Raw genomic sequence first — 25,297 nt, 5'->3', positions numbered from 1 at the left:
TGGAAATGAAAGCAGGGGCCACATTTCAGGTCAGTAGGGTCGGGGGTAGAGGCAGCGGTCATGGACTTCTGGGCCCTGGAGGATGGGATGATTCTGAGACATTGAATCCCTACACTGATCTCAGTAGAAATCTCAGGTAGGGCTTCAACATTCGTGGACCAAGGACTCTGCGGGCCTGAAAGCAACAGCCTTGGTGCATGTCCAAGCTCCATCAATCCCAACTGGGGCTTTGAACAAGTTACTTATTTTTTTAAGTAATGTTATTTTAATTGACAAATCATAATTGTACACATTTATGTGATGTTTTGATATGTGTATACAATGTGGGATGATTAGATCAAACTAATTAACATGTCCATCCCCTCATTTACTGACAATTTTTATGATGAGACATTTGAAATGTACCCTCTTAGTTATTTTGAAAGATACATTATTATTGACTATAGTCACACTGCTGTGCTATAAATTTCAAAGCATATAATCCAGCAACCCAAATTCTGGGTATAGACAAAAAAAAAAAAAAAATCGAAATCAATATGTCGATGGGATCCCTACATTCCTATGTTCACTGCAGCACTATTCACAATACCCAAGATATAGAATCAACCTAAGTGTCCATCAATGGATGAAAGGATAAAGCAAATGTACTATATACACACAACGGAATACTATTAACCCTTAAAAAAAAAAGAAATCCTGTCATTTTCAACAACATAGATGAATCTGAAAGACATTGTGTTAAGTGAAATAAGCCAGGCACAGAAAGACAAATACTGCATGATTTCATTATATGTGGAATCTAAAGAAGTTGAACTAACAGAAATAGAGAGTAGGACAGTGGTTATCTGGGGCTGGGGTGGAGGAAAGGTAGGGGATAGGAGACACTGGTTAAAGGGTACAAAGTTTCCAATAGGAAGAATAAGTTTTGAACAAGCTAAACTCCTCTGAAAGCTCAGTTGCTCATCTGTAGAGCGGGGACACATCGACCTTCTAAGGATGTTGCTGTGAGAGTAAGAGATGATGTTCAGAACAATACCTAAAGCAGTCAGTTCTCCTTAAGCTTGAACCTGCGTCGCCATGACCTCTACATCACAGGACAGAAAGGCTCATAGCCAGTGTCTCAGTTCCCAGTGAAAAGTGGATCCCAGACCAGGCTGAACAGCAGGATCCCTAGGGGATACCCCACCCTACTGAGTCAGAATCACTGGAGGTAGAGCCTGGGTATGTATGCATGTGTGTGTGTATGTATGTATGTATAAGAGATAGGGTCTTGCTCTGCAGTCCAGGCTGGAGTACAGTGTCACAATCATAGTTCACTGCAGCCTCAAATTACTCCTGGCCTCAAGCCATCCTCCCACCTCAGCCTTCAGAGTAGCTGAGACTACAGGTGAATGCCACCAAGCCCAGATCCTTTTTTTTTTTTTTCTTTTTGGAGAGAATCTCACTCTGTTTCCCAGGCTGGAGTGCAATGGTGCAATCTTGGCTCACTGCAACCTCTGTCTCCGGGTTCAAGTGATTTTCCTGCCTCAGCCTCCTGAGTAGCTAGGATCACAGGCATGCACCACCACACCAGGCTAATTTTGCTTTTTTCACTGTTATTCATTGTTTGTTTTTCACAAGTAGGACTTTTTATTTGCCACTATTATAAGTCTGAACTTTAAACAGATTCTGGGGCTGGTGGTTCATATCCATCAGCTCATTCAACTTTAGCGTGTGTCTCGTCCCAAGTGGGTTTTCCAGAACTACTACCTTCACCACGAATCTCCATGCCTTTCAAACCCAGGGTACTCCAGCATTTTTACTTTTCTAATGAAGACATCATGGAGAGGATAAATTGGTAAGCCTTTTCTACATCTTTTCTAATGTTGTCTGGAATCAATTTATTGACCACTTCTTTCAAGTCATTTGTCTGCACCTCTCAGGTCATGATTTCCATCATCTTCTTCTGGATTTGGCAGACTGTTGGTGCTGAGCATAAGAGGTCTTCCGTATCTGATTGTTGCGTTTTTTAGTAAAACCAACACAAAACAAGATGAAAGAAGTAACCACCGTAGTCTTGACATCAACATGAGCTTCAATCATTGTTCAACATTTTTCAGCCATGGAACATATTTTGTCACAGGTAAGACCCATGCCATAGAAGATAGTCAGGCAGTTTTTGCCCTGAACATCTTCAGTAATCAGCTTGAATTTTCTAAATGCAATTTCATTATTCTGCAAATCAGCAAGACTCACTTCAAACACAAGACCCTTGGGACCATCAGATGCAATTTGGGTTCCTTGGGTCCTGGTGACCAAGTCTTTCCAATATTTCTTATATTGAACATAGGAGGTGCTTTCACATCATACTAATCTTTCTTAGAAAATGGATCAACTACTTTCTTCTTAACTCCCTTTTTGCCACCTTTCATAAGGCACTTGTTCTTAACAAACGCCATAGTGCTGCTTAGAGAACCAAAAGACTAAATTTTTTATTTTTGGTAGAGATGGGGTTTCACTATGTGGGCCAGGCTGGTCTTGAACTCCTGATGTCAGGTGATCTGCCCGCCTCAGCTTCCCAAAGTGCTGGGATTACAGGTGTGAGCTACTGCACCCAGCTGCTATGTATTTTTTCTTTTTTTGTAGACACAGGGTCTTGCCATGTTGCCAAGGCTGGCCTGGAACTCCTGGCCTCAAGCAATCCTCCCACCACAGCCTCCCAAAGCACTGGGATTTCAGGTGTGAGCCACCATGCCCAGCCTGGAATCTATTTTTAAAGCCAATCAAGTGTTGAATAAAATTGCAACTTGGGCTGTTTTTTCTTTGCATTTTTTACATTTCAGTGGTTTTTAATATATTCAGAGATATACAGAAACATTACCAGTCAATTTTAGAACATTTCATGACCTCAAAAAGAAACCTCATACCCTTTAGCTAACACCCCCATCCTCCCATGCCCCTACCAGCCCTAAGCAACCACTAATCGACTTCCTATTTCTATAGATTACCATCTGAATGAAATCATGTAGAATGTGATCTTTCATCTGTTTTGAAGGTTCATCCACGCTGTAGCATATGTACTTTGCTCCTTTTTGTGATCAAATAATATTCCACCATTTGAGTAGACAACATTCGGTGTACCTCTTCATCTGGTGTGGGCATTTGGATTAATTCCCACTTTGGGTTATTAGGAGTGATGCTACTGTAATTATTCATGTACAAATTTTTGTGTGGACCTGTGCTTTCATTTTTGAATATGAAAATATGACACATCTTCAAGGAAGACATACAAGTGGCCAATAAGCACATGAAAAGATGCTCAATGAAATTCATCATCAGGGTAACAGAAATCAAAACCACAATGAGATACCACTTCACACCCATAAGGATGGCTGGAATCAAAGATACAGAAAATTGGCCTGGTGCGGTTGCTCATGCCTGTAATCCCAGCACTTTGGGAGACCGAGGCAGGCAGATCACCTGAGGCCAGAAGTTTGAGACCAGCCTGGCCAACATGGTGAAACCCTGTCTCTACTAAAAAAATACAAAAATTAGCCAGGCATGCTGGTGGGTGCCTATAATCCCAGCTACTCGGGAGGCTGAGGCAGGAGAGTAACTTGAATCTGGGAGGCAGAAGTTGCAGTGAGCCAAGATTGTGCCATGCACTCCAGCCTGGGTGACAGAGCAAGGCTTCGTCTCAAAAACAAACAAATAAAAAATACAGAAAATAACAAGTGTTGAAGATGCACAGAAACTAGAACCTTCATGCACTGCTAGTGGGAATTAAAATGGTGTAGCCACTGTGAGAAACAGTTGACAACTTCCCAAAGAATTCTACATAGAGTAACCAAATGACCCAGCAATTGTACTCCTAGATATAGGCCCAACTTGGGCTCTTTTAATCTATGGAAAATGAACTATGGGTACTTGGCAAGAACAAAGAGGGAGAGAGGCAGAAATGGAGCCATGAGGGCACATTCATTGGTCTCTAGTACACATGGCTCCTACTGCAAATGGTCTCTAAATGACTTCATCAGTTGCTCATAAAAAAAATCACCCTCTGCTCCAATCGTGGAGGAAGAAGTGTGGATTGGACCTGGTGAGCCACGGTAAGACTGACGGCTAAACTTTATGAATGATGAGGGGATTTGCATGTATAATCTTGACTGTACTAATTTTTTATTTTATCTACTATCTTTGAAAACTTAACTCTTGACTAAGAACTGACTTTCCAGTACTTGTTTTTGACTCTAAGTAAATTTCCAATTCCACATAGTCCAAAGATAATGTGCTGAAAAATCTCTCAAAGGAAAAATGCTAAGAATACAGGCAGAGTTATGCGGCAAATTTTGCAGAATTAACACAAATTGCCCCTGTAGGTATGAAGCACAGAACATTTTCATGGGTAAAGAAAAAAGTGTTCTTCATTCTAGTAGAGGCTGCAGGATGAAGCCGATCCAGCTGCTTGCCCAGCCAGACCTTGGGCTCTTACCTAATTTGTGTTAGAGTCAACCCTGATGGAGTCTGTATCTCAGTCATCTTTTTTTTTGACATGGAATCTCGCTCTGTCTCCCAGGCTGGAATGCAGCGGTGTGATCTCAGCTCACTGCAACATCTGCTTCTTGGGTTCAAGCGATTCTCCTGCCTCAGCTTCCCAAGGAGCTAGGACTACATGTGCATGCCACCATGTCTGCCTAATTTTTGTATTTTTAGTAGAGATGTCTCATCATGTTGGCCAGGTTGTCCTCAAACTCCTGACATCAGGTGATCTCCCTGCCTTGGCCTCCCAAAGTGCTGGGATTACAGGCATGAGCCACCATGCCCGACCTCAATCATCTTTTTATCCTCCACACCTGGCAAGTTCTAGACACACTGTGGTTCCATACAAGTTTGTTGAATAAACAGGAGACAGATAGAAAGTGGGAACTCTGGAAGTAGAGAAGATTCCAGAAATTGTGCATAATACCCTGAGACAGTGGCCCAATCCCTCAGTCCTGCCAGAGTTTTCTCTATCTCAACTCAAACCTTATGTGTGGGCCCAGGCACAGTGGCTCACACCTGTAATCCCAACACTTTAGGAGGCTGAGGTGGGCAGATCACTTGAGGTCAGGAGTTTGCGACCAGCCTGGCCAACATGGTGAAACCCCGTCTCTACTGAAAATTCAAAAATTAGCCAGGCATGGTGTTGTGCACCTGTAGTGCCAGCTACTCGGGGGCCTGAGACACAAGCATTGCTTGAACCCAGGAGGCGGAGGTTGCAGTGAGTCAAGATTATGGCACTGTACTCTAGCCAGGGCAATAAAGCAAGACTGTCCCAAAGAAAAAAAAAAACAACCCTTATGTGTGAGCCTTGTTACAGAATTAATGCTTATATGGACAATATGTACATGAGTATATGTTAAGAGCATGAGTCATCCACAAGATTTTAGCAAAGTCCACTTAGAAAGCTCAATGCTTTGGGCTTCCACTTGCCTTGCTGCCTCTGTCCTCAGAAGGAGGCTTCATCCTTCCATGTAACCAGCAAATCCTTTATGCAGAGATGTACACAACACACTCCTCTCCTTGGCTATGACACCTTGAAAGGCTCTTCTTGGTGGCCCCTGGTGCTCATTTCAGAGTAGTTCAAATTAAGGTGGTCAGCTTTCATGCCAATCACTCTACAAATCACTCCTATTATGACCAATTTTTCTAAAGGCTTTATTGAATTATTACTTAAAGAAATGTGCACATACAAGAGGTCAACACAGTACTTTTCTTACAAACTGAACATACTGGCCAGGCACAGTGGCTCATGCCTGTCATCCCAGCACTTTGGGAGACCGAGATGACCAGATTGCTTGAGCCCCGGAGCTTGAGACCAGCCTGGGCAACATAGTGAGACAACCCTCTCTACAAAAAATAAATGAAAAATTAGGCAACAGTGGTGGCACATGCCTGTAGTCCCAGCTACTTGGGAGGGCTGAGCTGGAAAGATTGCTTGAGCCCAGGAGGCAGAGGTTGCAGTGAGCCATGATGGTGCCACTGTGCTCCAGCCTGGGTGACAAAGCAAGATCCTGCCTCAAAAAAAAAAACAAAAAAAGCGGAACATATCCATATTACCGACACCCAATTCAAGAAACAGAATATTACAGCCCCTTCCAGGATATTCCTGGGGTCTCTTCCATCTCTACAATCCCCTGACTACAAACAGCCTCCACCTATTTCACCTGACATTGTACTTTATGAAAGCAGCAGTTCTCAGATGGGGGCTATTTTGCCCCCTGGGGACATTAGGCAATATCTGGAGACACTGGGGGTTGTGTCTACTTGGGGGGAGTTGTGTTACTGCATCCAGTGAGTCCAGGGACACAGGGATGCCGCTCAATATCCTAAAATGCAAAGGAAACCCCCACACATACAAAAGAGAAATTGCTGAGCCAAAATGTCAGAAGTGTCACAGCTGAAACGCTGACATCCACAGAATCACACAGTATCTGCTCTTTCGTGCTCAGGATCTCTTTCATTCTGATCATTGCATAGGAAACAGAAATGTCATTTGGAGGCAGGTAGAGTCCAAAACAAAGAAAATCCAGAGTTTTTTTTTTTTAGTCAGCCTGGTGCCTTTAGAGCTAGGATTTAGTTTCCATTCTTTCTGTCTCATTTTCAAGTGATTTTTCTTTAAATGGCATCTGCTGGGCTCAAGACCTGGAGATCCCCACAAAGCTGAGATTCACATGGGAATTTTGTACACACCCACACAGGTATACACTGCCATTTACATGCAGACATCCATCCACAGATACACACATCCGGAGACCAAGACAGTAAGCAAACTCTACCACAAAAGCACAGTCCTCCGAACAGGAGAAATGCACTATTCACTCCAGGGAGGTATCTATTGGTTTAATTCAGCCTCTGATAGGCTGTTGCCAAGCCCAGCTCTGAAAGTCTTCCCCTCTAGGAAAGAGAGATGGATTTTTTCTTTACTCAAGAATATAGATCTAAAAAAAACAATCACTTCTGTATCTCAAAGCAGGCTCTACCTCCTGAGCTATACATACTGATCAGCATTTTATTGTCAATTTTCTTTTATTTGAACTGGAGAAAAATATAATCTAATTATGCTGTTACTGAAAGTTGGGAATCAGTCACACTAAATCCAATTATCTGGGTTCTCATGATTAAGGTGTTTAATTTGGGGGACAACAAAGCAAAAGCATTGGTCATGTTTTCACATAATTAGTACAGAATATATCTAAGGGGTTCAAGTATCACTGTAGCAAGTAGCTCATTCTGCAGTAAAAGAGGGATTCTGCCACTAGGATTGAGTTAGGGTGGTTCATGGCTGAACTGTTTCATCAATGTCTCTTCAAGAGTCCATGGAATGTGGAATGGGAAAGACTGAAATAATCCAAGTCTTGGCTAAGCTTCTATAAAGTGTTGTTAGGAGCTGATAAAATAACCTGGTCTTTACAGACATCCCACACTGTAGTTCTCTAAGCTACAGATTCTCAGATTTTTCTATTTTACAAACAAGTAAAAACATTTTTTTAAATTTGAGAACCAACATAAGGTTGTTATTTTTTTTTTCTTTTTGGTAAGAAGGAACTTCTTTAAACTACCAGTTACACACACACACACACACGCGCACACACACACACACACACACACACAGAAATTCCACCATGATTGGTCAGAATAGGTGAGGTTTTGCTGCAATAACAACTCCTACATCTTGGTAACTTCAAACATCAGAAGTTGTTTTTCTCACTCATGCTACATTGGCAGGGAAGTGTGGGGTGCTCTGTTTTCCATCAAACTTGCCCTAAGACTAAGGCTAATGGGGGTTGCATTACCTCGAGTATCACCAAGCAGGAAACAGAGGGAGAAGAATGCTAGAGAGCCTTGTACTAAGAATTAAATGCTCCAGGCCAGAAGTCTCACATTGCACCTCTGCCCCCAGCCTGTTGGCCAGTACTAGCCACACCCCCTCCCCCACCACATTGCAATGCATGGAGACACGAGAACTGGATACATTACAAATTTCTACCCCATGGCATTTCATAAAGGAGAAAAAAATACAAATAAAAAATGTTGTAATAGAATAGAATATACACATTTTTAGAATAAAGAACAATCCTCCAAAAAGGACAGCTGGTGGTCTTTCAACAATGGGCACATTTCTGTGACATTGTCTCTGTTTTTCCATTTTATCCTTGACCTATGAATATTTTATACAGATGGTCCAAAGAACACCATTTGGGGACCACTGCTCTAATCAGGTGATGAAAACAGCCCAAGAACAGAGCACACTCTCCTTAGCAAAGACCCAGCAGGGAGGGTGACCACATTCTCACCATCAATGCACTGACATCCACCTGCAGCATCCTTACATCCCAACATCAAACAGTGGCTCTTTATAGCTTGATTCAAATGTCCTTTGATCTTCATCATCATTGGAAAGCTCTGTGGCCCCAAGATCTAAGATCACCACTCTAGCTAAATCCTGCAACTGTTCACCTCTCCTGCCTCCTCATCCCTCTAAACTTCTCTTCACAACCTCATGTCTCCTTCTTGCTTTACCTTCCTGCGCACCCTGGACTTTACAGTCACCTTCTTGTAATGTGCTAGTAAACGCGTTCTTCCCTGCCTTCAACCACACCCACCTGGAAAATCTTGTGCACCAGCATTGTGCACAGGAGGATGCTGGGATTCCTCCTGCAAGTTTAGCGCAATGCAGCCTATTTTACAAGGTCACAGAAGCTCAGAGAGGTAAACCTGACCAGGTTCTCATAGCTTGTAACTGGCAAAACCTGCCCAAATCTCTGTCTCTAGAGATATTTCCACTTGCTTCAACTCTGGAGCTGTCTTAGTTGTAAAGACGACAGATTCCACTCATCACTCACTTTTGTTTGCAGATATTGCCTAAGGTCCCTTGTGAATATTTAGGTCAGGGCTGTTTTTTTTGAGTTTTTTGTTTGTTTGTTTGCTTCTTGTTTTTTTAACAAAGCAATCTTGTGGAAAGAACCCAAAGTGGCTCCCCCATTTAAGACCCTGTAAACAGGGAGACGAGAGTCTGGAGTCCTGGTCTGGTTTCCACACCTTCCTTAGATTTCCCTGTGTGTAAAATCCAAAAACAATCTTTGACAAATTGCCTCCTCCAGGGGAGAGATGGAGGAAGTGTTAACTTTGCTTTTTTTTTTTTCTTGTTTCAGACAGAGCCTCACTCTGTTGCCCAGGCTGGAGTGCAGTGGTGAAATTTTGGCTCACTGCAACCTCTGCCTCCTGAGCTCAAATGATTCTTGTGCCTCAGCCTCCCGAGTAGCTGGGACTACAGGCAGATGCCACCACACCTGGCTAATTTTTGTATTTTTAGTAGAGATATGGGGTTTCACATATTGGTCAGGCTGGTATCGAACTCCTGGCCTCAAATGATCCACCACCCCCTCAGCCTCTCAAAGTGCTAGAACTACTATAGGCATGAGCCGCCATGCCCAGCCACTTTGCTATTTTTTTAATAGACAGCTTCGAGGTCCAGTATGATTTCACAGATTAGGAAACATCACAGGCAAAGAAGAACACTTTGCATTCAAATAGTAGAATGTTTTTATTTTCAAGGAGCTCTCACCTGCCATCTAATCTTGTCTTCCTAGCAGTCCTGGGAGAGAAGCAGATGTGGTTTCCAATCCCACTTTCCAAAAGAGGAGACTGAGGCAGAGGTTTTGCAGATACACAGAGGACATGTGAGGACAGGTGAAGGTCATGATCATTGTCAGCGTCCTCCCCCAACTTGACATTCCCAGACCTAGTGGACTTCCAAACACAGGAGACAGAAGAACTGATCAATCAATTCTGCCATGGGTGCCAGGACCCAATTTTTCCTTGGCTAACTCGGTCACATCCTGTCTGGGATCTCCAACTACTACCCAGCCCACAAGTCTCAGCTAAAACAGGAATTCAAGGGGGAACATTTTTCTGAGGCTCCAGGATTGGGCCAGGCCCTCTCCATGGCTGTCTGACCTTCCCCTACTGCAGAACTTAGCACCTGTATGTCACTATTTGTTCAAACACGTGTCTTTCGTATGCTCTCCACGTTATCTGCAGCATCTGCCAAGAATAATAATGAATGGTAAAACCTAAACTCTGTTAAGTGCTGATGACGCACTTTTAATGTGATATCTTATTTAATCCTCACTATATCTGCAAAAGTAGAAGCTATTAAGAGCCAATTTTCAGATAAGAAAGTCAAAGCACAGTTTCTATAACTTACCCAAGCAGCTAGCTAGGAGGCAGCTCAGTTTGAGCCCAGGGAATCATATTCCAGAGATCATGTTCTCAATTACTAGAGCAGGTACCTCCCCAGAATCTAGCAGGTGGTTAAGGAGTCTTTGTGGAATAAATGAACAGAAGGACAACAGATGGATGGATACATAGGTGGATGGGTGGATAATGGGTGGGCGGGCAGGTGGACGAATGAATGGATGGTTGAGTCAGTGAAGGGATGGCTGAGTGGGTGGAGAAATGGATGAGTGGGTGAGGGGTTGGAGGGATAAATGGATGGATGGGTGGCTGGATAGATGCTTAGTTGAGTGAACGGGTGGATAGATGCATGGGTGAGCGGATGGATAGATGGGTTGGTGGGTGGGTAGGTGGATGATAGCTGGGTGTATAAGAGAGTGGGTTGTATGGATAGATGGGTGGGTGGGTAAAGAGATGGGTGGGTGGTTCGATGTATGCATGTCTGGATGGATGGATGGACAGATGGAAGGAAGGAAGGGTGGATGGATGGATGGACAGATGAACAGATAGGCTTGGGCATTTATTTAGGGTCCTCCAAAGAATTGAGTGATTTCCCTAGGGTGTCTTATCACCTGCAGGTAGGTGGGCAAGGGGGCTTGCCTCTGTAATACTCATGATTATGGGTAGTTCTCAGCCTTAGTCACCACTCTCAGAACACTTTATTGACTAGGAAAGTCAAAACTGGCATTGATAACTAATGCAAATTGCAGCTATAACTAACAGAAGATGTTGAGCTGATGACAGCTGGGCAACCAAAAATCAATAACTTGGCTCTGTCATATTACTGCCATGCTGGGCAGGTAGAACCAGGGGTTCCTTAATCCCTCCATCACATTAAGGATGCTTATCAAGACTTCCTCAACCATGGGGACAGGGATATTATCAAATACTTGCAGTTCACCCCAAAAGGCTCACCCTCTTCATTCCACCTGCACATGACCTTCAGCTCAAAGACATTTCCAGTCCTCCAGGTCAGCCCTTCTTACAGCCTTTGAATTAACCCTGATGACTGCCTGCCCATTAATTGTCTTCAACTTTCATCACACAGCCTTTTCCAAGGCTTTCCTTCAATCCAGCCCTCACTAAACGCTGGAACTGTTGTTGACAAAATCCAGAACAAGCTGGGTGGGGGATGAAGTTGGGAAGCAGACCGTAGTAACGGGGAAAAATTCTAAGCAATCTCGAACACAGAAAATAAACTGAACAGGTAAGAGAGAGGCAGTCAAGAGAACAAGTGTGAATTTTGCATAACTGAAGCTGAAGAAGAGCGGGGAGCATGGCAGACCACAAGATAAATATGATATAGACTCCTTTTTAAAAAAGTATAAACATCCACCCTTTCCTACTGACAACTGTGCTTCAAATATTGCTAAGGTCTTTACTAAGGGTGACTCAGAAAAACTGGGTATTTTATGCAATACAGTAAGAAGGCCCATAGGCAAGTATGTTCCTGACACCACCTTCTAGGATAACCCCTGGGATTCTGGTTACACCTGTCCTAAAGTTGTCTCTCACTCCTGCTGTTGGAGAACTACCATGAGAGAAGAACCATAGTGAAGTGGTTAAGAGTGTGCACCCAGCGACCGGCCAGATGGCTACAAACCATCCCTATCTAATACCAAGCAAGTTACATAATGTTTCCGAACCTCAACTTTCTCATCTGTAAAATGGGTATGTTGTCATTCATTAATCAAATTCTAGGTAAGCATATACTAAACACCAGAGACACAAATGAGAATCAGAACAGGCATGGCCCTGGCCCTTATGGTGACCACAGTCTTGAAGGGGAAGGATGACATGCAGAGAAATAGGAAGCCGTAGCTGAGATAGTGGCTACCACAGAGAGGCACCTGGTGTCATGAAAGCAGATAACAGGGGGTTGCTGTGACTGAGTCAGTGTGGCCAGACGTCCCTGAGGATGTAGTGACTCCACTGTCAGATGAGACCGTGACCAGGTGAAGAAGCAGGGAGAGGGAAAATTTTTCCAGGCAGAAAGAGCAGGATGTGCAAAGACCCTGTGGCAGGAAAAGAACAAAGGAAGTGCAAGAGCCTGAAAGAGGCCAGAGAGAGCAAGTGAAAATGTGGATAATCACAGCACCGACCTCATACAGGACTTGCAAGAAATCGAGACCCTGTCTGTAACAGATTCAGCAATGACTAAATAGAAACTATCTCCTAAAAGCACACCATGAGACTCCTTGGTGGTATTTCCCACATGAGGCTGCCATGCACTCAGAGGCCAAGTTCAACCTGCCTGTAGACAACCTCCAAGCCAGCTGGACACACATACAAACTCAGGCTCAGGATACCCAGGACAGAGTCCTGGATGCTTGAAGTCATGATCAGTATCCAGAATGACACAGAATTCCAGCCAGGCGTGGTGGCTCATGCCTGTAATCCCAGCACTTTGGGAGGCCGAGGTGGATCACCTGAGGTCAGGGGTTCAAGACCAACCTGGCCAACATGGTGAAACTCCATCTCTACTAAAAATACAAAAAAAAATTAGCTGGGTGTGGTTGTGGGTGCCTGTAGTCCCAGCTACTCAGGAGGCTGAGGCAGGAGAATCGCTTGAAACCAGGAGGCAGAGACTGCAGTTAACTGAGATTGCACCACTGCACACCAGCCTGGGCAACAAAAGTGAAACTCCGTCTCAAAAAAGAAAAAAAAAAGACACCGAATTTGCTAAAGGGGGAGAAAGGGCTTTCTTCCAAAGCTGGGCCTGGTTTCTACAGACAGTCTTTCACATGAAAATTAAGCAGCTCTTTGCAAGCACCTCAGAGGAGAACCCCTCACCCTGATGAATCAGGCACACGGGTGGATGCAAGACAACTGGCTGCGTGCATGTGAACAAGCCTATGGTGGAAATGCAGTGCTTTATTGTTTGGGGTGGTTTAATCACCAGGAGGGAGAAGCTTCTAAAGCAGCATTCAGAGGTGGCTGTTGCCTGGGTTTTCTGGAAGGGGGAGGCGGTGAGGATGAGGGCTTCCCTTTCATCTGCAGGCCCCTTGCAGAAGGAGCTGGGGAAAGCTTTGCAACCCTCTGCACACTGTTTGCCCTCTTGTCTGGCTGGGACACTGAGCTCCAGATGGGGGCGGATGGGATAGCTCTTGCCACCGTATTTGGAGAGAGATGGCAGGGAAGTCAGCCCCCATGGAGAAGACAGGAGCAGGCACGTGCTGGACAGTGCTGCCCAGGTCCCTGGGGCTGAAGTGTCCAACCCCACAGCATCTAGGTGCCACTAAAGCAGCACAAGAGGACCTTCTCTGTCCATCTCCATCCTGGCACCTACAGACACTTGGAGAGAGTCCTTCACATGGGAACTCACAAATGCACACTGATAACCCCCACACAAAACTCTCATACATAGCAAGTGAAAAGACAGGATGCCAGTTTAGTTTGAATTTCAGATAAACAACAAATCATTTTTTGGGGTAAGCAGGTCCCAAATATTGCATGGGATATATTTGCACCAAAAAAAAAAAAAAAAAAAAAAGGTTAATGAGAAATTCAAGTTTAATTGGACCTCCTATATTTTACCTGGCAAGCCTAACCCTGCATAAAAACAACCTCGAGCTTGAAACTCACAGAGAAGCCATGGCCGTGCTCACACGCGTGCACAAACCCATATGCCTTACAGACTCAAGGGCTGTGATGAGGGTCCCCACCCTTGAACACTTCCCTGTCCTCTGTCTGAGCTCAGAGTAAACAGGGATCACCTGGAATCCACGTCTAAGCTGGGCTTGGAGGTGTCCTAATGAAGCAGGATGCTGATCTGCACTTCCCCAGCTCAGCTAGGAATGTAGCCAGGCCTAGCTTCCAGTCTCGGGCCTAGAACACACAGCAGAGCCCCAGACCTTGGCAAGAAGGCTCCATCTCAAGGGCCACTGGTGCAGGAACTATTAGAAGCCCCACTTCTTTCCTCTGTTTCTGCTGCCATTGCCCCAGTCTCTGACCCTGACACTCAATCACTCTATAAACACAGCAGGTACTAAGGGTGGCTCTGGGCTCGGCACTAAAGACAATGCCCCTGGTAAAGCCACAGTCTAGCAATGACAGTCAACCACGTATCAGCAACAGCCCTGCCCCACACGTGCTGACTGCGCACAAGGCCGGCGCTGTGAACGTGCTCTCAACAGTGATCTCACTGAACCCTCATGTCAGCTCTAGGTTGCAGACAGTAGCATCACATTATCCCCATTTTACTTATGAGAAAACTGAGGCCTGAAGAAGGCAAACGCAGGCCTCACGATTTGCAGTAACATTGCCAGGAATGTTTGAGAAAGCACACTTCTCCAGAGTGAAGCAGTCTGCCAGAGCTCAGAAGCCAGAGTCCCTGTTAGCAGGGGCTGGGGGCACTGTGGTGTGGGGGCAGACAAGCTGGTAGGGGCTGGACCCCCCCCCCAGGACACCAGGGTGCAGACTGGTGTGAGTAAAAGAAAGAGGGGCGGTCGTGCCATCATCTGCAGAAGATGATGTCTACAGAGGACAGTACCATGTGAGCCCTTGGGGAGCTGGATGACTGGATGGAATTTTGCACAGGATGCAAATCAAGCACAGATCACCCTCTGACCTAGACAGCCCACCTCCAGGAACATCTCACAGAAATGCAGGCACAGAGCACCAAGTGATGTGTGCAAGGAAATTCATCAGAACACCATCTGTGACTGGGAAAAGGCAGAAACCACCCAAAGACGTATCGGTGCAGGGCTGGTTAAACGAAGCATGGTGCATCCACACGTCAGAATAACTGCTAGGAGAAGAAGGTGGTACCCACGTTCCAACGTGAGACAATGTCAAAGACATGCTGCCTGAAAAGCAGGCTTCTCCAAAGAATAAATATAGCATTATTCCATTTTCATTTTTTAAAAAGGTTACAATAAACACTTATGTGCAAATACATGTGCTTGCGTGCACAGAGGAAAAAGGTGTGGACGGGAACAGAAAACCAAACTCTGCATGTTCTCACTCATAAGCAGGAGCTGTACAATGAGAACACACGGACACAGTGAGGGGAGCATCATACACCGGGGCCTGTCGGGGGTGGGGTACAAGGGGAGGGAGAGCGTTAGGACAAATACCTAATGCATGCGGGGCTTAAAACCTAGACGATGGGTTAGTAGGTGCAGTAAACCACCATGGCACAGGTACACCTGTGTAACAAACCTGCACATTCTGCACGTGTATCTCAGAACTTAGAATAAAAAACAAAAAGAAATCAAAGAAAAAGCTGTGGAGAGGTATACCCCAACCCTTCCCGGTGTTACCTCTGAGAAGCAAGATCCAGAAAAGCAAATCAAGAGGAAGTTTTGTTTTTTGTTTTCTATATATATATATATATATTTTTTTTTTTTTTTGGAGACATAGTCTCGCTCTATCACCCAGGCTGGAGTCCAAGGACACAATCTCGGCTCACTGCAACCTCCTCCTCACTGCAACCTGCTTCTTCTGGGTTCCAGTGATTCTCTTGCCTCAGCCTCCCAAATAACTAGGATTACAGGCATGCACCACCAAGCCCCGCTAACTTTTGTATTTTTTTTGTAGAGACAGGGTTTCACTATGTTGGCCAAGCTGGTCTCGAACTCCTGGCCCACCCGCCTTGGCCTCCAAAAGTGCTGGGATTACAGGTGTGAGCCACCATGCCTGGCCTGCATTGCTTGAATTCTCAGACCACATGGACCCTCTCATCTGGCCCAATTGCAAGAGTCCAAGGCAGGAAAGGCAGAAGGCAGGGGCTTAACCCTCCATCAGGACAACATAGAACAGAGTCAAAAAAGAAAAACATGAATGGATCAGTCAAGAGGGCCGTGCCCATCCCCTCCCAGGCACCTACACCTTGCAACTTAAGCCGACAGGCTTTCAAGCCAGAGTCTTCCTCCCCAAAGACTAGCAAGGACACAGGCCCTGGCGAGGCCCCTCCAGGAGGATGGTCTGAGGGACAAGGTAGGGTGCACAGTCAGGGGTGGCAGGAGGAAAGGGGGACACGAAGCCAAGGAAACCAGGGCACCCCATGCTTCCTGAAGGCAACTAGAACAGGGCGCCACACTGGGCCCGTGTACCTGTTTCTACAACAGCCTGAACACAAGGAAAATGAAAACAAGGAAAATACACAAAGCTCAGCCTCACCAGGAGCAGGTTAAATAAAGGTGTGTGACTTCATGTCCTTTGGAATTGGAAATCCAAGCTTCCTCTTCTGTGCCTTTAAGGTCCTGGCTGCTGCCCCACAGCTCCCTTCTCTTCCCTCCTCCTGTCCTGACTTTTTTTTTTTTTTTTTTTTTTTTTGAGATGGAATCTTGCTCTGCTGCCCAGGCTGGAGTGCAGTGGCACAATCTCAGCCCACTACAACCTCCATCTTCTGGGTTCAAACAATTCTCCTCGCTCAGCTTCCCAAGTAGCTGGGATTATAGGTGTCACCACGTCCAGCTAATTATTGTATTTTTAGTACAGACAGGTTTTCACCATGTTGGCCAGGCTGGTCTCAAATTCCTGGCCTCAGGTTATCCCCCTATCTCGGCCTCCCAAAGTGCTGGGATTACAGGTGTGAGCCACCATGCCCAGCCCTCTTGTTCTAACTCTGCCATCTCTTTGCAGTCTCCACTGAGCAGCTTTTCCTGGGCCCGTCCTGCTCCCCTACAGAGCTGCACTCTCAAACCACCCCCCAATGCCCCCTGGCCCTGGCTTCTGCCGCGGGGCTTTGATACTCAGCTGGTGAGGTCTAGAGGGTCAGAGGGTGCCAGACTTCTTAGAGAAGCCAAGGCAGGAGCCCTGTGCTGGGCTGTGGGTAACCTGCCCCCTTCCCGCTGGGGCCAAATAGAAGGGGGAAAGGCTGCCCCCAGAATACGGGGCCCTCAGAGGCCCTGGGGATCTGTGCTGGCAGTCAGGAGGACTGTCACCTCAGTGCAGTTGCCTGCAAGGAGGGCTGTGCAGGAAGCTGCATGTTGTTCAGAGAACAAAAAAAGGAAATTAAATGCACCATCTCGTTATTAGCATGAGCTTTTGAGGCAGACACTTAAATATGCATGCCTAGACATTGTAAAACTTGGGGGAAATGTTAATTTCAATAACGCCACTTCTTGAGCTTGCAGAAACCATTCTTTTATCTCCCTTCCTAGTCATTTAGGGTCTCCATCCCTCAGAGTGGCAGCGCCAAGACAGCTGGCCTCACTGGGTTTTGTAAGCTGTGCAAGGTGAGATCCCAAGCCCTTGCCTGGAGACCCATCTTAGGAAAATGTTAGAACAGGGCAACAGGTTGCCATTTCCTCCCTCCTTTCTCTTCCCCATACAAAAATCAGAAAGCACACTAGCCCAGTGCCCAGCCACAGTGATGAGGAAACCCCACCCAAAATCCTGGGTTGTGCCCCTGATACCAAAGACCTGCAAAATTGGGACTCACCTGCTGCAACCCTAGCCCAGACCTGTGTACATTTCAAGGATGGCTGGACTCATGGCCGCCTGGGACGTCAGGGTGGTACAACAAAGTCCTCTTAACCTAAGACTGTCGGGGTACAAGGATCAGCATTTTTTCATTTCTCTTCAAGGCCAGATGGTAAATAGTTCAGCTTTGCAGGCCATAGGTCTCTGTCCCAACTATTCAACTCTCCATTGTAGCAGGAAAGCAGCCACAGACAATATGCACTGAAATGGGTGTGGCTGTGTTCCAATAAAACTTTATATGTGTCAACAGGCAGGGGGCTGGTTGTGGCGTGTGGGCTACAGCCTGCCTCCTCTGCTACAGCGTGATCTCCAAGGACCCATCCATCTTGTAGACCAGCAGCTGGCACACAGGAGCTACTCAGATACTTGAAGGAGGAATGGAGAAGGCAAGCAACCCCCAGTGTGCAGACGTAAGGGTCTCCCAGCAGCACCATCCTTTGCCATCTCATGCCAAGGGACAAAGCCAGAGCAGGGCTCTCCACCAAGGCTGGGTTCTCTTCCAAGGAAATGTGATAACAGGACGGAAAGCACTGTGGAAGGATAGGGGCTTTGGAGTCCCACAAACCACAGTTTGCAAGACCAGGAGCATCCTGCACTTCCTTGCACACATCCTGGGTGGGTGCTGGAGCATCTAGACTTAGAGTGAATCTTCTCCCCCTCCTCCTCCAACTGGCCTCCATTACACTTCTAGCAACAATGTGGTGTATGTACACAATGGAATACTATTCAGCCTTTAAAACGAAGGAAATCCTGCCATTTGAGAAAACATGGATGAGCCTGGAGGATATTATGTTAAGTGAAATAAGCCAGGCACAAAACGACAAATACCACATGATCTCACTTATATGTGAAATCTAAAAAAGTTGAACTCAGCCAGGCGTGGTGGCTCATGCCTATAATCCCAGCACTTTGGGAGGCTGAGGCCGGCAGATTGCTTGAGCACAGGAGTTCGAGACCAGCCTGCATAACATAGCAAGACCCCATTTCTACAAAAAATTACAAAAATTAGTGGAGCGTGGTGGTGCATGCCTGTACTCCCAGATACTCAGGAGGCCGAGGTGGGAGGATTGATGGAGCTTGGCAGGTCAAGGCTGCAGTGAGCCAAGATCATACCCCTTCACTACAGCCTGGGCAACAGAATGAGATTTTCTCAAAAAAAAAAAAAAAGAAAGAAAGAAAGAAAAAGAAAAGAAAAAAGATGAATTCACAGAAGCAGAGTAGAATGATGGTTGCCAGGGTGGGGAAGTGGGCAGATGCCAAAGGACACAGAATGTCATTTTTAGAGAAGAAGAATAAGTGCAGGAGGTCCATGGGACAACATGTTACCTACAGTTAATAACAACATATCATACACTTGGAAATCACTAAGAGAGTAGATTGTTTAAGTGTTCTCACTACAAAAAAATAATTCTGGGAGGTGATATGTTATTTAGCTTGATTTAGCCATTTCATAATGTATACATACTTCAATCACATCATGTTGTATACCATTTTATACACAATTTTTGCCAATTCAATAAATTAAACAACTCCAAAAAACAAGACATTCTCTTTACAAAAAATAATTATTAAAAATAAAATTCAGAATTCTATTTTATTTATTTATTTATTTTTGAAACAGAGTCTCGCTCTGTAACCCAGGCTGGCTGAAGTACAGTGGTGCGATCTCGGCTGACTGCAACCTCTGTCTCCCAGGTGCAAACGATTCTCCTGCCTCAGCCTCCCAAGTAGCTGGGATTACAGGAGTGTGCCATCACACCTGGCTAATTTCTGTATTTTTAGTAGAGACAGTTCTGCCATGTTGACCAGGCAGGTCTCGAACTCCTGACCTTAGGTGATCCTCCAGCCTCGGCCTCCCAAAGTGCTGGGATTACAGGTGTGAGCCACTGCGCCTGGACAGAATGTAAAAGATTGTTTAATTCAATTAAAACATTAAAACACAGATTCTATAAGTGGTAATTGTTCTAACATGTTTTGGTCAAAATAGTCTCCTTGCTTATCCACAATTAAATGGTTAATTGATATTTGATTGGATTTTGATAAAGTTTTCAAATCATGATTGACTTTTCCAATGTACAGTAAAATGTGTTTTGAATATATTGCATAAAAATTAATATTTAAAAATGGTCAGGCATGGTGGCTCATGCCTGTAATTCAGCACTTTGGGAGGCCAAGGTGGGCCGATCACTTGAGGTCAGGAGTTTGAGACCAGCCTGGCCAAACCTCATCTCTACTAAAAATACAAAAGTTAGTCAGGCATGGTGGCACGCACCTGCATTCCCAGCTACTTGGGAGGCTGAGGCAGGAGAATCGCTTGAACCTGGGAGGTGGGCTCCCCAGGCTTAAAGCAAAACCCCCATCTTGTCTGTCTCCACTCTCATCCCAGGCAATCGCGGTCATTTCCACAGCCTCAACCACTGTCTACCTGGGATGCCTCCCAAGCTCAGGTCTCCAGCCCAAACCTGCCTTCCTAGCCCCAGACCCATCTGTCCTGGCATACATTGCCCCCGAGTCCCCAGCAACCTCAGCCAATGAGTCCAACGCCAACTTCCAGTCCTTCCTTACACTGTCAGCCCTGAGATCAGACTTGACCATCCACCTCCAGTACCTGATAGGTCCGTCAGTCCTTTGGAACATATCCCACCAACATTCCCCAAACCAGGCACCGGACTCCACACATCAACACCGTCACGTGAGTCACCAGCATCCCTGGCAGGGACCGCTGCCCCAGCCTCCAACTCATCTCCTTCCTGTCCCTTGAGTTCTGTGTCACATTCCAGAGGCCACAAGAAGAAAAATGACCACCTTAATGAAATTAAAAGAATTGAGAAGACATTTCTCTATGGTCCAAAATCTTTCCAACTGAGAAACACATATCAAGATCCAGCCTGCTGGCCCTGCGGTTAAATGTTCCTGAAATAATTAAAGCTCAGGGCAACAACACAGCCCCCACTCCACAAGTACTCCCAGCACAGTAAGACTTGCTTCACTGCAGTGGCTTGAAATGTCCAGTGTGTAACCTGCCCCTCTCGGTCGTAGCTAACAGGAATGTGCTCCGTGTCTTCTTCCTGCTCAAAGGACCATCCACCAACCTACGCAGGCAGCACTTTCAGCCAGGCGGGGATGGGAGAACTTCCTACCATTTCCCACTTATGCACTGCATTCCTCAGGAGCCTGCCTCACAAATTACAAGAGCGCCACAGCAGACACAACACGTTCCAGCAGGTGGCCATGTCTTCATGTCAGCTAGAAAGATCATCATCAGGGAAATATCTATATCTCCGCAGAGAGAGCTTCAGCCTGTGTAGTCCAGCTGTGCTCACATGGAAATCCAGAAACCCAGATGTTGGTCCAAACACCCTGTCTCAGGGAGCTAGCTCTGCAGGTCCCCAGCGTGGGAGTGAACTGGGTGGGCCACCTGACCTGTCTGCCCACATCCCAGCCTCCTGGAATCCTGGACCCTGAGAACCAGGGGGATGTGGTGGGGAACAGGCAAGTCTTGTGCAGAAAGCCAAGATGCCACCCAAATCCACTCTGCAGTCTAGGTGGGGGATATTCTGGTCTGCACCACACCAGTGCATGACGGGATGGAGGATGGAGTCTAGACAAGACAAATGTAGAAAGATATGGCCCAAGTATTTCGTGCTTTGTCTGTGTTACAATGCTATGCCCAGCCCAGTGTGGTGGCTCACACCTGTGATCTCAGCACCTTGGGAGGCTGAGGCAGGCGGATCACCTTCAGTCAGAAGTTTGAGATCAGCCTGCCCAACAGGGTGAAAACCCATCTCTACTAAAAATACAAAAATTAGCTGGGTGTGGTGGTGGGCAACTGTAATCCCAGCTACTCTGGAGGCTGAGGCAGGAGAATCACTTGAGCCCAGGAGGTGGAGGTTGCAGTGAGTGGAGATCATGCCACTGCACTCCAGCCTGGGCAACAAGGTAAGACCCTGTCTTAAAAAAAATAAAAATAAATAAATGCTATGCCCAGTATTTTCCATGTACAGTCTTATTATCTCAGTAAATCCCATATAACCTTCCTATTAAAGTGTATCTCATTTATCTCCATTTTATAGATGAGAAAACTGAAGCCCCTGGAGTACTATTAATTTTCCAAGACCTCATTGCTCATAAAGGGTACAGCAGGAACCCAAGCTCGACACTCTCACCCTCAAACATTTCCACAAGTGTAGACCAATGGCTCTCAACTGGAGTGGTTTTGCTCACGTACCACTCCCTTGCCCCACAGCATTTGAAACCATCTGGAGACATCTGGGGTAGCCATAGCTGGGAGGGTAGAATGGTACCTAGAGGATGGAGACCACAGATGCTGCTAACCATCCTACAATACACAGGACGCCCCCCCCAACACCACCACCAATGGCCTCACCCCAAGTGTTGTGACTGTGCCAAAGCTGAGAAACCCAGGTTTCTCCTCAGCAAGAAGGAAAACCCTTGCAACGTGGATGCACCTCTACAGGAGCCCCAGGCTGACAATAACCATCCTGATCTGGTTTCAACCCTGGATGCTTTTACCTGGTGCGTCCATCAGGGATTTCAGGGACTCCAGTGAGTTATTACCCTTGAATGCTCGGTTCTGCCTGACAACCCAGAAATCTCTGCCGAGGTGCGTGGTCTTGGGGAAGGCTCAGCAAGTGGTTGAGATTGACAACCAAATACCCAGGAGAGACTTTTCTCTCCCTCCAGGAGGAGCTATGGGTCAGACACACCCTGGGATCATTCAAAAGCCATCAATAAAGGCTTGGGGAGGGCCAGTTTTTCTAGGCCTTCTCAATGGGGTGGGTGTTTGTGGATACACAAGAAGCCTGTGAAACTTCTGATATTGGCAGGAAATCAATGCCCCCCACCCTCCACTACCACGCCTCCCCACCATAAACACATGCCCTGCAGCAGGACTTGGCACTCACGGGCTCCTGGGGTCCCCTTTTTACCTGCTAAAACATCCTCTAACCACCACCGAATAAAGCAACCACTTGCCACCCAACCACGAGATCACAGCCTGGGAGCCACTCCAAGGGACATCCAATCACATTAAAACCTCATGGATCCAGAGCACCAGGCCTGGTGATGAGAAAGAACATTTTATCCTTAAAAGCATCTGAATGCCCATGCTGCTTCTTACAGAGAAAAGTCCAAAATAATCTGCTATTAAAGAACGAGGATGATTTGACATTTTTACCAAGCTAATGGTCTACGCAGACAAAATCTCATAAAAGGGCACTCTGTTCTTCTTGATCCACTCAGACATGGCCTGTGAGTGAAGAAACGGGCTCTCCTCCTCAAAGAAATCACTGCTGATTCTCACACCAGCCTGACACTGCTTCATGGGTTCTTCAAAGAGAGTATTCCCATAGAAACTAAAACGGAAGAGGAATGGGTCTGGCGGGCATTGTGGGCAGCAGTGGGCTTTGGGCCAAATTTTAAGTTTGAAAATCAAGATTCCTTCTTTTCGAGGGGCCGCCGGACTGAGGAGATAGAGGCACCGTGAAAAGAGGGTGCCATATTCAGATTCAGGAAACAAGGATGGTTTCTGTTCAGTTCCTCCATCATCCTTCAGGTCATGCGATTCCCATTTCCCTTTGTGGACCAAAAAATTCAGTAGGGTGTCTGCCTTTTAAATATTTCATTATCAACATATCATCCTTTTAGCCTCCAGAAAGCATTTTAACATCGAGCTTCTGGCTTAAGACTCTTGTGGGTCTCTCTCTCTCTCTTTTCCTTGAAACGGTCTCACTTTGTCACCTAGGTTGGAGTGCAGCGGCATGATCACAGCTCACTGCAGCCCAACCTTCCAGGCTCTAGCAATCCTCCCACCTCAGCCTCCCAAGTACTTGGGACTACAGTCACACACCACCATACCTGGCTTTTTTTAATTTTTTTAGATATGAGGCTTCACCATGTTGCCCAGCTGGTCTTAAACTCCTGGGCTCAAGAGATCCTCCTCTTTTGGCCTCTCAAAGTGCTGGGATTATTGGCTTGAGCCACCATGCCCAGCCAAGAACCTTGTCTCTTGTGATGCACCCCAGAACAAAACATCACTGCAAAAACACACAAAGGCATGAGTGTTAGTCCTAAGTCCCATTTATCCACCATACACTATGTGCCAGGCACAACGCTAAGTGCTTCTATGGACAAGAATCCCTTAATCTCAGCAGTAACAACCCCAGGCAACGGGGCCTGTTGACAGATCCATTTGCCACTGAAGACAGTAAGGCTCAGAGAGGGTAAGTGGCTTGTGCCATGTCAGCCAGCTAAGGAGGGGCAGAACCAGGATGCAAATCCCAGCCACCTGGCTCCAGATTCGCATTCCCAAGGTCCCACTACGTTTGGTCACTCCGCTGCATTCTGGTATCCTGGTCTTTGGCAGAGTCCACGTAAAAGAGGGAGGTAGAGGGAGTGAGAGGGACTTCACGCAATAAAGTTTCCCGGCGTTACACTGCCACCGTAATTGTGTCCCCAACCAGGACCTCTGCCTTCTCATCCTTTCCGTCATCGGCCCTGGAAAACCTTCCAAAGAACTATCATCCTTCTCCCGGGATCTCAGAGAAAATTCGCCTGATTTCAGGGTCCAGGTGACCCAACCTCTAAATGCGCTAACGTGCACGGGGAGATGAGGATGTCACCATGAGCAAGCCTCCCAGACAGCATCCGGGAGCAACCCCAAGACTGGGCGGGGGGGGGGCTCTGATGCAGCCCACGGCAAGGAGGGCTGCCAGTGCTGCCTAAATGGGTTCAGAATGAAGGCCGCCCTCTCGCCTATGTGGGGCTCATTAACGACGAATCCAATTATTAAGACAAGCTCAGCTGAGCAAATGGTCAAACATAAAAACATGTGGAAGGAACAAAGAGGTCAACCCCATTATCCATCAAAAACCATCAAGGTGGCGGCCCTCACTGAGGGGTACAGCTCTCCAGTGGGCCCTCATCTGCCCTCCAAACACACGTGCCTCCCCAGTGGAAGGCCAGCAAAACCACACAGGAAGACTTGGCGTAGGAAAGCAGAAAGTGAACCCCAGGAGGCCAGGATGGCCACGGAGCCCCATCCCGCACACACACAGGCCCGGTGACTCAGGGGCTCACGTGTGCAGGACACCGGGAGCTCACAGAGACAGCGCCCCGGGGGATGCAAGGAACTTTGCCTCTCTGTCTCTCTCTGTAGGGACGGAAAAAGGAGAGCGATTTCTGGGATGGAAGCCATCTGCCTCCTCTCAACTCTGGCTGCCCAACCAGAAAGGGAAGAGAAACAGGAAGATGCGAGACAGGTGAGGAGCTGGGCGAGCGCCGCCAGCCCGCAGCCCAGCAGAACAGGACTTGGCCAAGCCTGGCGCCAGGGACTTCTCCCCTACCCCCACCACAGGCCCCTCGCCAGGTGAGAGGCACCGACAAAGTCCCAGACAGATGCCCCAGACAGGATGCTCAGCGCAACCCCCGCCCCTTCCCCTGCTAGGGGCCCCCAGGAAGCGGGGCTCCCCCTCCCCTTTTGGCTAGCCGCAGAGTCCAGCGCGTCTCCTGGCCAGCGACGTCGTGGGAGAATTAGGAAGTCGAAGCCACACAGCCGAGAAGGGGCAGCTGGCGTCTCGGAGGCCGTCAT

General features: G+C 46.8%; 1 pseudogene; it reads right to left on the bottom strand.

Annotated features, from left to right (window-relative positions):
* Positions 1-1,449: 1,449 nt before the first annotated feature.
* Positions 1,450-25,297, bottom strand: LOC134731022 (small ribosomal subunit protein eS1-like; annotated as a pseudogene).

Source organism: Pan paniscus, chromosome 7, assembly GCF_029289425.2.
Source record: "Pan paniscus chromosome 7, NHGRI_mPanPan1-v2.0_pri, whole genome shotgun sequence".
Lineage (NCBI taxonomy): Eukaryota > Metazoa > Chordata > Mammalia > Primates > Hominidae > Pan > Pan paniscus.
This window is presented reverse-complemented; position numbering and strand designations above follow the sequence as displayed.